This window comes from Cavia porcellus, unplaced genomic scaffold, assembly GCF_034190915.1.
Source record: "Cavia porcellus strain 051 isolate PalLab524CR breed Dunkin Hartley unplaced genomic scaffold, mCavPor4.1 scaffold_7, whole genome shotgun sequence".
In the NCBI taxonomy this organism is placed as follows: domain Eukaryota; kingdom Metazoa; phylum Chordata; class Mammalia; order Rodentia; family Caviidae; genus Cavia; species Cavia porcellus.
In genome coordinates, this window is record NW_026947490.1 from 79,197,371 (window position 1) to 79,214,744 (window position 17,374).

Sequence of the window (17,374 nt, forward strand, 5' to 3'; positions counted from 1 at the left end):
CAAAAGCTCTTAAGAAGGAAGTAAGAATGAAGCATAGACCTACATTTTTTAGCAAACCTAAGCAACACCAGTACTTTGGTAGTTCTGGGGTGAGCTAACTATTAGTTGGCCAGATTTGGACATAGAACTCTGCAAAAAAACACAGTGAAATTTAGTAAAAGTATGTAGATTCATTTTATATGACATATAACAACATATATACGTTTATATATAATATATATACACTTCTGTACCTACAAAATTCTATATATTTGACATATTATGGACCTATATTACCAGATCTCCATCATCTTTAATAACCCATAATGTTTACAATTTCTTCTAGGCAAAATAATCCTCATACAAAGTGCTTAAATTCATTTATTTCATCCAATACATGGCGGGTAACGGTAATTCTTCACAGTTCCCCTTAGACGACTTCTTTGCTTTAGCTTCTTGGTTTCCAGTATCAGAAATGCAAAGAGATTGTATTAGTCAGTTTGCTCATCACGGGACACAGAAGGAGACATCTGATTTGCATGTGGTTTCAATTCATACGTAATTTGGCTCCAAAACAGAAATCATGGCAGAATGACAGGAGGCAGCATAGCTGCTGCTCATGGTAGCTAGGAGAGAACAGATAAAAATGTCAGAGGAAAGGAGCTGGGGACCACTCATCCCACAGCCACACTCCCAAGGCTTACCCAGACACACCTAGAAACATGTTCCGCCAATCCCTGGGCTGGATTCTAAAGTCAATCAAATGGCAATGCTACCCTAACTGCTACAAAAATTTTGCTGGCAGAACAGCCTGTACCTTTTTCTCTTTGCAGTTCGGCCAATTCTGAAGTTGAAATGTCCTTTGAAACTGGTTTGTGGGAAATGAAGTGACTACTTAATAAGGGGTAGGATCCAGGTAGATGGGAATAAATGAATACTCAATTATTTGTATGTCGATTGTTTTAATAAATTCCCACTCCAACTGTAACATTAGACTGCTATAAAACAATACCTTGATTGAACTTTACTTCAATTTCAACTACAAAGTTTTCTTTCAATCAAGTTATATAGACACTAATATTATTCAGAGTGACATAATAATAATGAAAATAGCCATGTATTTTTCAAATCACCCTCAAATACATATTCCAATTTTTACTCTTAAAGTATATACTTTTTATGTGAAGAACAAATTTGAAATATAAATAAAAACAAAAATTGTCTCCTCTGAGGAAGAGCGGTATAATGAAAATAGATTGTTTTCATTTTCTGCACTCAATTTTTATCCTAAGAACAATTTAACCAAGGCAGATGACTCACTGGACTGCGTCTCCCTACACTGCAGAATTGGAGTATGCATGATCTGTACTTATAATTCAAGTGAGGAGTATTTATTTATAATCATATTTAAAATTTTATTTTCATTAAACTCAAAATAGATGATCTCTTGAAGGATTCATTATCTACAAAAGAATTCCATAGTGATGTCGTCATCTCAAAAGCTATGACTATTCTAAAGAATACCAAGCAAAAATATTTCTAAGATTTAAATCTTACCGTTCAAATAATCTATTAGTGCACATTTCACCAGAATTCTAAATGGCAATCCATGGTGCTCAGATGCGATAGTTTTGATTGTTTTCTCTTGAATGTGCTTCTAAGATAAAAGATTAGTTTCTAATTACAAGATAATTACATCTTCTCTGGAAGATGGTTCAGATTTGGAGCTAGTCCAAATCAAAAAATTTTAAAAACCCAAGTCTAAATTTAAAAAAAAAAAAGTCTTTCGTTCAAAAGGACACTGCTTTGCTGAATATTTCTTGCAAACTGTTTAGAGTCTGAGAGCCCACAGAGGAAGAAGAGTGAATGGAAATTCCTTTCCAAGTCACTTTAACTGGGTATTGGTGACCATACAGGAAAAGAGAGGCCACAACAGGAGCCCCGAGGGTTTCAAGGCACAGAGGAAAGGAGCAGATCAAAGGAAATTGTTTCTTCTTTTGATAAAAAGCCTCCCTGAACCAATGACCTCTTGTGTTCCAATTTATTTAGTATTCTTTTTAATGTGATATATTCAAAGAGTTCTTTCTTTCTCGGGGAAATTCAGAAAAAGAATCATATTTAATTAACCAGCCAAATGAATGAAAATTTCATTTGAAGTAAAACATTTTTGAAATGTTTGACTTAGCCCCATAATATTGTGCCCAAAGTGACTTCAGATTTTGACTCCTAAGTGGTTTTTCATATTCAATTAAATTCTCTGGCTTCAAAGCTATTTAAGAAGCATTCTGAGCCAAAGATATTTCAGTTACCTTCAAGGCCTCCAGGGACTGCTCCTCCAAAAAAACAGGTCATTTATTCTGCAAACTCATAAATGTCATTGCAAACACACCCCAAAATTTCACTCATCACACACAGGTTAAGTGAACCTCTGATTGGAAATAGAATGAATAGTAATAACTTCTGAATATGTTCCATATTTTTGCATACTGTCATCTCCAGTTTGTTTTCCTTTGCTGCCTCAGCACTGGAATTTATTAAGATATATTAAGAAGGGGACCGAGATTCTTATTTCAAATGCTCCTGCCAGTCCCCCACATAAAAACAAAAACAGTAAGTGTTCATTGATACTGATAATTCCCATCACTGCTGACAAGTTTCACTATTTTTTTTTTTCCTTCTTTTTTCCAGCTGAGAAAATATTTGCTCTTAAATATCTGGCTAAGGAATGTCAAAAGTCCAGCAAAGTCACGGGTATCATCTGAAATGGAATTTTTGAGGAAAAGTAACATGGAATATTAGAGCTTCCCAGAAATTTTGATAACTTCCACAAAATCCAGGAAATCATCAAAAACAAAGAGCAGAATCACACGTCTCTTGTCACACTGATACTGAAGTGTGTCAGAATAGGAGGTTCAGGTTAGAACCCAGTGACGTCCACAATGATGGATCCGGATGTGCAGGTGCCACCCTGGTACTGACTTCAGCACCAGCTTCTCGTACCCGGACCAAGCCGGAACAAACCGGTAGAACTCAGTTAGGGAGAAAATGCTTTTCCTCCTCTGTGTCTGTCATTTGAAGACCAGATGAAAAGTACATTGTTTCTCTTACTGAATCATCTTGTAAAACACTCATGGTCCTTGCCATCCGGTATTGAGTTCAATGAATTTTTGGGTCCAAAATATGCGTGTGGGTGGAAGGAGTGGTTTTAAACACAGTTCAGCTGTGAGAGGTCTAGCTAGAATCAAGTTAGACTGAACTTGTGCAAGATGTACAAACAAATCTCCACAAACAAGTGTCCCACCATTGAAGTTACTCCAAAACTCCACCTCCAAGCTGAGGAACCACCTAGGAACTCACAGCTATGAAGAATCAACTCTGGGTCACGTTGATGTACATCCACTACATTTCATCAGAAATCACTTGTGGTAATCATATCAATATGTTTCAGAAACAAATACCAAAAATATTACTTACTTTGTAAAGCTGCACGAAAGTAAGACTCTCCAATAGTGTAATAATATGAATCTGAGAAAGCAGAGACCAGACCCTGAGACAGACCCTGAGGCAAGGCAGACATGCTCAGTGCATGACATATGCATGCATCATGAAATTCGTAATTAGTGCAATGAATGTATGCTAATAAAAATACTGTCTAAATGTAAATGTATCCAATTAATATAATGAATTTCAATTCTGAAATAATTGTCTCAATTTCTCTCACATGGAGAGTAAGAACCTGATAGGGAGTGAAATATTGGCACAGATCTGAAAATCACGCTCAGAGTCATTACAGACTAAGGTAGTGTGTTCATTCTTCTTCAGTTCCCCACTTTTCACTTTCTTTCTCCCTTTCCTTTTTTTCTACTTACAGCAATTTGACAAATACACTCATTCTTCCAAGGAACAGGGGAAATAATTCTTCCAGATGTGTGCAGCCTGATACTGCTTCATTAAAATAAGTATTTCAACTTTCTCTTAAAAAGAATCACTTTTGAACTGTCAGGAAAAGTGATAATCATTCAATGAGATGGTAATTTTCTCCTTTAGTGAGTAATATAGTGTATTCATTCTCTTTCTAGCTAAGAGATTTTGCTTATTTTATGAAAGCAGCAAGTATATTTGTCCTTTCGCGCTTAGTGGTTTGGGTTTGGGTTGGAAGCTCTTCTGAGGGAGCATTTGCACGGAGGCTACTGCCTGAAAAACATGTATTTGGTCATCATATCCCGTGGGTTCACACTCAGACAGCAGAGCAGCAGCAAGTTGATCCATTCCCTGTTTCATTGATTGCTTTCATTCCAATTTTCCCTGTGAATTCTGCCTGAACCCCAGCATTCTCACACAACATTCAAATTTTTCCATTTTCAAAATGAACAAGGAATGAACTATTATGAAAAGAACAAAAGCATTGAGAACATAATTCACCTCCTAAGTATAACAAAACCAAAAGCAAATAAACCAACAGAGGTCGTCAGTCTGTAGATGAGTTACTGACATCCCACTAGACCACTACTCCATATTCCCTTGTGTCTCCTACTCTTCAAGGACCTCTTTGGACTATCATAAATTAGTCTGACAAATTATTTCTCCTGCCAGATTTATTCATTGTCCATTTTGTTCCAAGCAAAGGGAGCTTTGAGCACAGGGAGCTTTGTTTGTGGAGTCATCTTTTAAAGACCTGAGAAGGGTACTTTCATCAGAGTGCAGGAAGACACAGAGCTCTGAGTCTGGTGGGGTTTATACCCCATTTGTTACTGCCCCATTTTTCTGTAGTATCCTGATCTGCCCTTCCCCTACTCTCAGTGGTCTCCCCTTTGCTTTCAAGGAACAGGATCATTTGGAATCGCATCCCATTTTGCACATAACGTATATACCACTCAAATTATTTTTTGGATGCATTTTTCTTTTATTTGGGGGGTAATCTGTGACAAAGACCAAGACCTTTTAATCCAAAAATGTGTCACTGTACCCTGTATTCCCCTCAGTATAATCCTTAAGATTTATTTTCCATCCTATAAGAGATGCCCATCAAGTACCCCATTTAGCAAACTTTTCAAAAAGGTTTTACCACAAATATTGGAAAATGAATAGGACTCTTCACTCTAATTCCATTGTTATTGTCTCCAATCTTTTCTTCACTCTGTAGCTAGTCTTCTTTTCAAAGGTAGTCTGAGTGTGTAATGGACCCCGGCCTAGGTCTCTGAATAATCAACCCTTGTTTTAAAGGCTTAGGTCTTTAGCATGATGCTCAACGCCCTTCACTGTCTGGCTTTTGCCCCCCTCAGGAGCATCTCAATCTTCCATTACACCATTTATGTCCTTTTCATGCACACCAACCACCTTTATGTTGCCTTTAGTTTATCTGCTGGTGCTTCTAGGTCTCAATACATACAGACTCCATTTCCTGTAAATTCATTTAATCCTTCCTCTCCCCCTTTGAGGACCTCTTTTTTTCTATGTCTTCTCTCATCTTCCAGTGTTTCAGAAGGCCCTTCGTCTTTCAAGGCTAAGTCAACTGCCCAGATTCCTGATATTTCTTTTTATTACAACGTCAGTCAATTCCACTGCAATGAGCTATATTACTTTTTCCTAGTAGTCACCAAGTAAACTTCTTCAGGGTAAATGTGAATCCTGTAAATTATCATAGTTCCAGCATGTAGTACCAACATGGCAGAACATGTCATTTGTTAAGTGATGAGCATACCATGGTGAAGTGACAGCCTTCCTGAACACCCTGCTAGCAGAAGTGTGATTAAGACCTTCATTCTCAAGGGTTTTGCAATTTAGGTGAAATGATGATAATTTACCTTCAAAAAGTCATTAATAAAAGAAATGAAGCATGTGAATATTGGATAGAAAAATGACTGTGTTCCATAGTAGGAAAAGTACATTACAAACTGCATCTGCAATGGGGAAGAAGCATCCGGAAGATAAGACTGAGCCTCAGCTGTGAAAGACTAGGCCACTTTAATGGAAATAGGACAGGGAGAAAGAATCGATGGGTCAAAGGGAGGAAAGGTCTAGAAGAAAAGCATATGTGTAGAGCACTAAAACATGTTTAATATAAACAATCTCTGTTCTGCTAAATCTGGAAATAAAGAGGAAGAGAATTGTGGGACACATCTATCATTCCAGGAACACACCTGGAGTGCTTCTTAGACCCCAGACATTAATCTCAGCACCTGCGATGCATTTAGAAACAAAAGTCCATAAGCACTGCCCTTATGGAGTTCTTCCTTCAGCTGAGATTAAGAAATAATTGTATATGGATCTTCATTCCCTTGTTTGCAAAGTCAGATCCAAAAAAATCCAAACAATTAGAATGTTCTCCTTAATTTTTAGCAGATTTGAACAGAACAGAATCAACACACGGCTAGGTATAGCCTTTATTGTGTACGTACTCCATGTTTTATGTTAGCAGTGCCAATGGATTGGAACACAACTTACTGCGATACACTATATGATCCTGGTGACAAACCTATGGCACGTGTGCCAACTGGGCTATTTGTATCACTGAAAGCTCTAGAAGGTTTCCCATCACTGATAAGATGTACATACACTGTATTTTCTATTAGAATCTGAGGGACAGAAGATTGGAAAATTCATCTGACCCAAGGGTTTTGGCTAAGGATTATATAGCTAAAATATTGTCCAGGAGAACATAAAGTGGAAGAAAAACAGTGGAACACGATCAGGGAAATGATGTGAGGAAGCAGGCATAGTGGGAGGGATTAGGCCCTGGACTGGTACAGTATCAAACGGGATATTCAGGTAAGCCCTGATGGAAAGGTCAGCACTAACACCTTCATCTACAAAGACAGAGGAGTGACCCAAGCTAAGGCCAGAGTGTGTGCCAGGCGGCAGAAACAGGACAATGACATGAAAGCAGCAGAGAAGTGGACAAGAAGAGAAAGAAAGGCCAAATCATGCAGATCTCTAGGCCACTTCACGGTTTTGAGTAGAGGGCTGATGTGATCTAACTCACATTTTAAAAGCATCCTTCCTGCTTCCATGTTGAAAATAAACTGTAGAAAAATAGCAGTAGATTCATGAAGTCCTATTCAGAAGGATTTGCAAAAATACATGAGATGATGCTGGTGAGGGTAGGGTCATGGAGCATGATGAAAAATTGGCATAGTCTAGGCAAATATAAAAGATCCAAACAGTGAGTTTCTTAACAAATGAGATGTATATATAAGAGACTGTACTTTGGGACCTAAATCATTGAGAGGATTGAAATGTCATGATCTGAAATCAAGGACACAAAGGTGCAGCTGGTTTTAAGGGCACAATAAGATGTGGTTTGCTTTGTGTTCAGTTTAAAATGTCTACTGGATGTCTAAGGGGAAAGATTTAGTGTAGAGTTCAGAAGACAATTCAGTCTGGATATAAATTTGAGGATTATTAGAAAAGTGAAAACTGTGACTCTAAAAAGTCAGACATACCTCGAGTAGCAAAGATAACCAAGGATTGAACCCAGCTAGAAAGCTAAATATAAATACAGGGGGAAGCTCCTGAGAAATGCACACACATATATGCTTTGACTTAAATGTTCATTCCTGTTACAAAGCCTTCCCCCAATAGCACTGAACTCGAGACACTGTGAATGTGTCCAATGTCTCCTTCACATGAGTTGAGAGGCATAAATAGGGTACCTCTTAAAAATGAAGATAGTTTTCCTGGCCCTTTAGGTATCGGCTGAAATTGGAAGGAAGAATTTACTGGAGTAATGTAGCTCCCCAACGCTTAATGTATTCCTGGCAGGATTCAAGTCAACACTAAAAGCATGTCATTCAGAGCTAATTTTTATTCCCACCGAGCTGAAAGAAATGTAATAAACACTTTTCATTTCTATTATAATAACCATCAATTATGGTAACAATGGTGCTTGCCGCTGAGGCTGGAGAGCTCTGAAAAGTGCCAGGCAGTGTTCCAAGTATGTTATGCTTGTTAACTCCTAAGCCTCATAGCATGTAAATAAATAAAATTAGGTTAGAATATTGCCTAAGGTCATATAGGTGTGAGTAACAGAGCCTAAATCCGAACTCCAGGATTTTGACTTCAGACTCCATTCAGTTCACCATCACACTAAACTTCTTAGCATACATAGCCATTGTTTGGTATCAAGTCGCTGCAGTATATTCTAAATGATAATCTGTTTACCCAGGGTAATGAAATGTTTAAATAAACCACTACCCTAATACCTGAGATTAGTGTCAGAGAGCACAGATTCAGGTTCACGCTTTTCCTCTCTCTAGTCACGTATCTCTCAACAAACAATTTAATGATGCTGAACCTGATTCCCCTGGGAGAACCAGGGTCACAGTGACACCTGCTTCAACCTACTTTATGAGAAATTAGGGCTGTGACATCCCAAAAGTTGCAAAGCACTAATATAGTTATCTTCTCACACTTGACACATGGCTAGAAAGTCTGGAAGAAAAAGTCTTCTTGCACTGACGCTGGCCCCATTCTGCGGTGACGGTGCTACACTCAGTTCTAGATAGGGAAAGTCTCACTTTTGTGTCCCCAGAGGACAGATCTTGGTTTCTTGTTTGTGTCTCCTTCCCTTTGTCTTTCCACAATATATTCTTTCTTTTTTTTCACTATAAGTCTGACTTGAAACTGACCCAGAGACCAACTGCCTACTTTTCCTTTCTTTTTTCTAGAAACTTCGAGGGTGTTCTCCATGACAGGTCTCTGAGGGAAAGCCCATGGGACGGCTAGCGTTAAGCCACTTGTCTGTATTATGTCTTCAAGTCTTCCAGGCAACAGGAACACAATTATTTTTGAGAGAGTAGAACTAACAGAGAACTTCTTGACACATTAGTAATCTTTATGAGGCTGATTTTGCGCCTCAGTGAATTTTGTCCTCCTTAACGAGTCCATCTGAAGGACTTCGCTATTTGTCCTAGTTAAGAAGTCACTGTGAAATATGTATAGATTTACTTCAAGATGTGAGCTGAGGGTAATAATTTCCTCCCATTGAGGGATAAGTTGTTTAACAGTGAGCCTAAGAAGCCATTCTTCTGGGAGAAAAGCTGTAAAACTCACTCAGATGATAGCCAAACTCTCACTCTCTGCATAAACAATAGCTTGATTGATTTTTACAACATTAGCAGGGAATGAAATCTCCTGAGATAAATGTGCAAAGAAACAAACAATGCCTATTATATTTATCACCCCTGTATCCCAAGCAAATAATGTCCTTTGCTTCCAATCTTACTACAGGCCTTGAATGCTGCATTATTTTTTTGTACAGAATTCTATTAAGGAAACTCTCAGATGAAAACCGAGGGATGCAGGATCACAGTCATTGCAGATGCTCTTGGTATTTTCCACATGGAATGAAAGCATCGCTATGCTTTCAGCCATGAAACCTGTTAGTAATGAAATATTTCAGCCATAAGTATTTTTTCAAGTCTCAGTGACACTACTAAAAAACAACCAACAGAAATAGATGGAAAAAACATAGGCAAAAACAGGCTACTTTCTTCCTAAATTTTATTGGAAAAAAATAGGATAGAGATCTTTTTGCTTCTGGTGATACTTTGCAGAAGGATAAAATGTTGGGGGGCTCCTCTTTCAAAAACACCCCTAAATATGATGTTTGAGAAAATAAATGATCTGAAAATCCCAAGCAAAGTTTTAAGATACCACCTGGCTCAATTGGTGATAAGATATGAAAGAATTCTACAAAACAAAACAAAAATAACTGTGTAAGACAAAAGATAATCCTATGAAAAAGAGATTGGGCAGCTAAAATGTACAGGCTCCCTTTCTATATTTAGGAAAATTTTGTGAAAATGGAAGACCTCAAATCAATAATCTGTAAGTAGTGCCTCCGAAAGCCAATTTCCAACCTCATTAAGAACCAAATAAGTCCTGCCTCAGATACAAAGTCAGTGTGCTTTCAAACATACAGAACATATTCAGGTCGATCACACAAAGATCTATCAATAAAACCAAAGGCATGGGTATTTTTAACAACAACATACTTAATTTTTGGTTCATTGACATACTCAAAATACATAGTGAATGTTTAGATGCTTAGAAATGTACTACAGTAAAAGACAGTGCTGTCAATCTGCCTTAGAATACACCTCTACATATGTTTTTTTACCCATCATTTTTGCAACTTTCTAAAGCAGCCCTAGAATTCCTCTTCTGTGAGCATTTTTACAAGGTTGGATCGAAAATATGATGAAGGTTACTGCCAAATGCCATCCAAAGAGAAGGCAGGCTTGTAAAAATGTGTGCAGTGTCCCCATCCACCTTTTCACAGGATCTGGTGCTGTGTGGATTCCGCCTCTCCCCCCAGGTCAAAATTACCAGGAGAGGTGGACAGGCTGAACTGATTCAGGACACTGAGAAAGCTGTAACACGTCTACAACTAAAGGCATTCGCTAAAGACTTCCGGAACTGCTTTTGAAAGTGTGAAGAATGATGAAATCACTACATTCACAGCGAGGGGGAGTATTCTGTGAGAAATTAAAGTCAGTGTGTCATTTATTGTAATAAAGTTTTAAAAATTTAGGCATTTTGACCATGTTTTGACCATACCACATATAGACTTGAACCTCTAAAAGACTTTGAAATTATTCTCTGGCTCCCACCACCACATTTTGATAGAGTTACAGAGAAATATATGGTGGATCACTTATCTCCCAAAAGAGAATCAACAGTCCTCTTAAATTCTGCTCCATATATTTTTTTTACATTTTTAAACAGCTATATTAAAATATAGTTGACACAGTGAGCTATATATAAAGTACCCAATTGGCTATGTTTTAAAAAATATATATGCACTAGTAAAACTATTACCAAACAAGATAATTTAAATTGTCCTACCCCCCAAAATCATCTTACACTTTCCTTTTGCTTCCCCTTCTTCCCAAACTCTACTTTTTTATCCCCAGCTACCATGAATCTCCCTCTGTCTCTACAGATCAGTTTGTAATTTCTAAAACTTTATGCAAATAGAATAATACAGTAAGTAATACTTTTCTAAGATATTTTATATAGCATAATTATTTTGAGATTCATTTATATTGTATGGTTGAATCCTTTTAATTGCTGAGTGCAGATACATTACAATTTATGCCTTCACATATTTTTGGATATTTGAGGTCTTCCCAGTTGTTGACTATTTAAAAATTTGTACAAATATGATCTAGAGAGAATGACTAAATCATATGATAGGCCTGTGATTTGATTTTCAAGAAAGTGCAAAGCCATTTGCCAGTGGCCTTTTTTATTTATTTTTTTTATTTTAAAGAGATTAAGACAAAAGAGGACAGAACAAAGAAGATCAGAACAGAACAATGTAAGCAGTACAGTACTTCACCACAATACAACCAGATATTAACAGTAGCTACCAAAATGTCTCTTTCTTTGAAATAGTTGAGCCTGCCTTCACATACAATAGTATCAAACATAACAAAATTGTATAAAACCATTCAAGAGAATGAAAGTATTACAGGGCATTCCAAACCAAATAACCAAAAATGAACAATGGCTACTATATTATCTCATTTTCCATAAAAAATTTTTATACTATCACACATATTAAAATCCAATAAGATACAACATGATAGAACCAATGGAAACAGAAGAACAAAAGCATGGTAGGACTTCAAAGCAAGATGATATTAAATCAGCACGAGCTATTATAATGTCTTTTTTTCTTCAAAATAGCTGTTCATTCCATCACACATAATAAAATCAAACAAAACAGAATAAAATCATTCCAACTAATGAATGAAAACATTATAAGGCTTCAAAGCAATATAATGGGGAATCATTATTACCATAACATCTTATGTACTCTTAACATTTCTTACATTAGGGATACTATATGATATTTATACATGTGAGTTTGATTTATTTCACTTATGAGTATGGTCTCAAGTTGCATCCATTTATTTATAAATATCTCAATGTGATCCTTCTTTATAGCTGAGTAGTACTCCATTGTATACAAAAACCACAACTTTTTTGTCCATTCCTCAGTTGTTGGACACTTAGGTTGTTTCCAAGATCTGGCTATTACAAATTGTGCTGCTATAAACATGGTTGCACATATATCACTGTGGTATGATGTTTTCAGTTCTTCTGGGAATATGCACAGGAAATACTTCCCAGAATTAATAACTGGGATAATGTCTTATTAAAAAGTGTCTGCATGTCAAAAGAAATCTCCAGCATAGTGAAAAGAAAACCCAAAAACTGGGAAAAAAATCTTAGTGAATTATCCCTCAGACAAAGGACTTCTGTCTAAAACATAAAGAATTTAAAAAAAAAACCAGACCCCCACCCCAAATTCAAAGACCCAATCCATAAATCGGCATCTAAGATGAATACACAGTTCTCAGGTGAAGAAATAAAAATGGAAAATAAATACATGAAAAAAAAGTTCAGCATCATTGGTCATTAAAGAAATGCAAATTAAAACCACACTGAGATTCCAACTCACTCCAGAAAGAAAGGCCAGGATCAAGAAAACTACCAACAACAAATGCTGGAGAGGCTGTGGGGAAAAGGGAACTCTCCTGCACTGTTGGTGAGAGTGCAGACTGGTGCAACCACGGTGGAGGTCAATCTGGAGATTCCTCAAAAAGCTGGGATTGGAAATCCCATTTGACCCAGCTACTCCACTTCTAGGCATATTCCCAGAAGAACTGAAAGCATCATACCACAGTGATATATGTGCACCCATGTTTATAGCAGCATCATTTGTAATAGGCAGATCTTGGAAACAACCTAAGTGTCCAATGGTCTTCTGCCATTCCATATTCTCACTAGCAGAGTGTGCGAGTTCCATTTGTTTTTCATTCTTATCAAAACTTGCCAGGTAGCTATTCTGAAAAGTGTGTGCTCAGAGTTTATTCATGGTGAAATATGAAAAATGATGAATTATTCTCCATCAGACCAACATTTCTGTGATCATTGGCATGGAAACATCTGTGATTGGACTTTGAGTATAAATCTAGCTCCTTTATTGTGCAGTGTCTTCCAGGGGCTGGGACCCTCTGCTGCAAGTCCTCCTGACGTTTCTCACTTCTCACACCACACTCACATCCTGGCCCTCAGTCACTGCTTTCTTTTCCCCATCATTCTCCCAAAGGTAAAATGCTACAGTTGCTGTCCTTACTTATTTTGAGCACAAATCATATTGGCACATGTGGATGTACCCAATATTTTTTAAAAGTTACAGAATATTCCATTTTGCTGAGATCTTTTAATAGAATTACCCACTCTCTAATGATAGACATTGCATCTGTTTGCCCATTGTTTACTATTGCACAAATTTTGTTCATGTCTTAAATATGCACATGTAAATTCCCATTTGAAAGCATTGCAGATTTGTTTGTAATGCTGTGTCAACCTGTCATTTCATGAGTGTTTCTCAGAAGCACAAATTAAGTCCTCCAACATGATGGTTAATGTGCCACTCACTGAGGAGAAAAAGCAGCCAGTGGAAGAAAACTGAGTCCTCCCAACAGGAGGACTCCCAACAGGAGGATTTGCTTCCCTCAAGTCTTCACATTGGTTCCTCGAGAAGCAGTGTAGTTTGGTGATGAAAGCCTGCAGTCAGATCTGTATTCAAAACTTTGCTCTATCTTTGCCACTTTCAGCAGCCACTGTACTATGTTGAGCTTTGTCTTCCACATTGGCAGAGGGGTTGATTGAGACAATATTCAAAGTACATCTCATACCACCCAGTTACAGAACAATCACAAGAAATGTTAGTGCTAGTGCTGGAATGAGTATGAGAAACCCCAGTGCAGCCACGTATTTGCCCTTCAGATGCCAGATTTAGGAAATCTGGGGAGGAATAGCCTGGAAAAATGAGAGAACTATTCTGAGATAGAAGGACATATTCAAGAGGCCCAGAGCATCAATTATTTCCAGCTGGTACAGGATAATGTGTCAACCATCACTGCATTCTGACCATGTAGAAAACACCAATGGGAACAATCCTACCTGAAACTTATTGAGAGTTTTGGGGCTGGAGGTTTAGCTCAGCGGCATAAGCGCCTGCCTTGCAAGCAGGCAGTCATGAGTTCAATCCCCGGTGCAGATAAAAAGGAAGAAGCCAAAAAAAAAAAAAAAAAAAAAAAAAACATTGAGAGTTTAACAGACATTCGCTTCATTCTTATATTACTAGGTTTTCTACTTCTGGGGAAAAATACCTGACAATCACAATTTAATAGAGGGAAGGATTATTTCACTCATGGAATCATAGTCCATGGTTACCTGTCTTCAAAGCAGACGCATCATGGTGGAAAGACTGGGTGGGGGAGAGTAGCGCAGATCATGCCAGCCAGGAAACAGAGCCCAAGGAAAGCACGCTAGAGAGAAAGAACTGGGAACCTCATGTAAACGCCAAAGCCAGGGTACCATAACCCACCTGAAAATACCTGCAAGGGCACTTTATTAATTTCCTTTAGGTGGCTTTTAAGCCCAGCAAGCTGATTATTAAGCTTAACGATTTCACCAGATATATATGTGGGTTGTTTGTTTGTTTGTTTGTTTTGGTACTGAGGATGGAACTTATGACCTTGCGCTTGCCAGGCAGGCACTTATGCCATTGAGCTAAAACCCCAGCCCCTCTCCAGATATAAATACATATTTGCATACAGTTTTTATTAGTTGTTCTATGTACGAACACAAAATTTTGGTTTGTTGTATATATAATATAAAATTACATCAGCATGAAAAGAATCTTAATACCTTTCTGGTAGAAGTCTCGCTACAATTCATCAACTTTTATTAAAAATCAATGTATTACCTGTAGTAAAGGAATAATATTTTATCCTGGTCTTCCTCTATTCTTATTATCAATATTCTCAGCTGATGATTATATCAGGGACCTGAGCTGAGGCTAACAGGAGGGTAAAATATTTTAAATTATCAATTGTGTAGTATTTCAAGTTTTCAGCCTTCAATTGACACAGATGGCCTTGTGTAGATGTGAGGAAAGCCAATCTACAGCTATAAAGAAGGCCCTTAAGTTAGATTCAGTTAATATAAAGATCAATTTATATTTGTAGCTCTCAGCACTGGCCTGGCAGGAGACATACTTGAAGAAAGGAGTTTTTAACTGAAATGAACCTGTGAGAACAAAGAATACTATCAGAACAAAGATCCTAATTTTAATGTCATGTCCTATTCTTGCCTTTTTCTCTATGCTCTATAGAGGGCCAAGGAAAACTGAACAGGAGACAGAAAAGAACAGTAATGAGGAGCCCACAAATGAACTCACAAATACAGTCATCATATCGCTCTACAAGTGCTGTATCTATTGTCACCTATGAAGGTAAATTATCAGAGAAAAGCCTTTTAGTACCAACAAATCTGTTCACACCAGCATTTTTTCATCACCTAGGTCTTCATAAATTTGAGTCAGCACCTATACTCCACAGCCTTCCCCTGAAGTGACCCTGAAACTCTCAGGATAAGTTACTGCCCTCATTATAGTCACAACAACAGAGCTAGTAGAAAGTTGACAGCATGGAAACAAACTGGACAATTTTCTTCATATCGAACTTACATCTTCTAATGTTGTACGGCTTGCATCTAGATGCTTCCCACCCCACAAAACTTAATGTGCTCATATGTGTGACTTTTGGAGGTACTAGATCTAGGATATGAGTATGAATTAAATAAGAACTAAGAGTCTGTGATAATTGGGTTAGTCCAGTGGTTAGCATTTTTCTGGCTGTGCATGATGGGACTCACCACTTTGGCTGTGGGCGGTACCAGCCATCAGCTTTGTAGCCTGAATGGAATTAAAGGGAAGTCAGGCTGCTGCTGCTTGCTGCTGCTCACTGCCTTCTCCCTGCTCTTCCATGGGCTATTTCTCCACTGTGATGCCCCTCTGCCACGCCACCCTGTATTGGAGCCAGCTGAATATGGACTTAAACTTCTACAAACTCTGAGATAAAATAAACCTTTCTTCCTTTAATTTTGGATATGGGGTATTTTATTACATCAACACAGAAAGTAGCTAAGATATAATACTTGTATTACAATTGCTTTACTCTTGCAAGGTACCTTGATTTCATTCCCAGAAACTCATAGACTATGTATAATAACACTTGCTTCTGTAATTAGGCATGTTTCTTACTTCAGGGCAATGTTGGCTTCCTATTGTCTCAGCTAATTGGCTTTTAATACTTTAAACTCTCAGGTTTCTCTTGGCCTTATTCCAGTAAAGTTAATCTTTCCTGGTGATGAGTTTGTTGCTGTAGGGAACTCTGAGGCAAGTTCCAGGTTGCCACAGAGAGATGAATCAGCCCCTAGACATGGCTGTTGGCCAAAGGAGTCCAGGTGTTTTGAATAAGATGCAGAATGAACTATGTTTCTCATGCGGAATTCTCAGATCAAAATGAACTCTGAGCTAATGAAGTGAGAAGTGATTGCATCCAACAAAGTTAACTGAGCAGTTTTTGCCTCTAAAATTGCTCTTCCTGGTTAAAGAGCCCCTCAGGGTCACATATCTAAATAATATCAAAAGCTTTTCTAGTTTCTATGAAAATGAGTCTCCAAAAAATAAATGATTCTCAAGCCCTCTTCCTAATTTTAATTCACATGACCTCAGGAATGGAAATATTACAGGAAACTACCTTTTTTCTAGATATCTCAAATTTCAGAGAAAGGAAAGTGGTTTCTGGGTGCTTTGGAGATACAACACATGATTGAAGTAGTCTTTAAAGATAAGAATACACTGATCCTAAGTATGCACTTCATCTCGATCATATTATTACGACCATTTCATTGTTAAGGGAATTAAGACCTGAAATTAAGCGATTTTCTGCAAATATGATACAATCAATTAATGGCCAGGCTCAGAAAAAATACACAGGTCTCCTAACTGCAAGACTGTGTTCTTTCATTTATTTTTTTCCTTCCATCACTTCTTAAAAACTTTCCATATTGCCTATCCTTTAAATATTAAAATAATAACAATATGAAACTTATAGCTTTAAATTACCATAATTCCTTTGCGATAATTTTGTGATAAGCTTTTGTAAAATGTTGTTGTTACTCCACATAACGAATGAGAAGTTACATAGAAGCATGACATGCTAATGGTAAATATGATCCAGATCCAAAATCGAGCCGTTAAAGTTTCTTTAATGCAGATCATATGACTTTGAAAGCTACTAAGGGCCCACTGCAGGACAGGCACTGTTCAGAAAGCTTAACATCAAGTAGTTAAGTCCTCATACAACACCGAGGATGAACTGCTGTCATCCTGAGTTCACATCACATTGATGGTAATGAATAGAACTTAGATTTGAACCTAGACAGGGCAATACCCATGTTTGCATATTATCTGTTAAGTGCAAGTTTCTTGCTATATAGGAAAATAATACAGGTGCCATATCCT

General features: G+C 37.5%; 1 long non-coding RNA gene across 1 annotated transcript in view; it reads right to left on the reverse strand.

Annotated features, from left to right (window-relative positions):
• Nucleotides 1-345: 345 nt before the first annotated feature.
• LOC106026917 (uncharacterized) overlaps nt 346-17,374 on the reverse strand; it is a 203,880-nt gene continuing 186,851 nt past the window's right edge. Inside the window, exon 2 of the long non-coding RNA XR_001200516.2 lies at nt 346-605. This is a non-coding gene — a long non-coding RNA (uncharacterized LOC106026917). The remainder of the gene's footprint in view (nt 606-17,374) is intronic.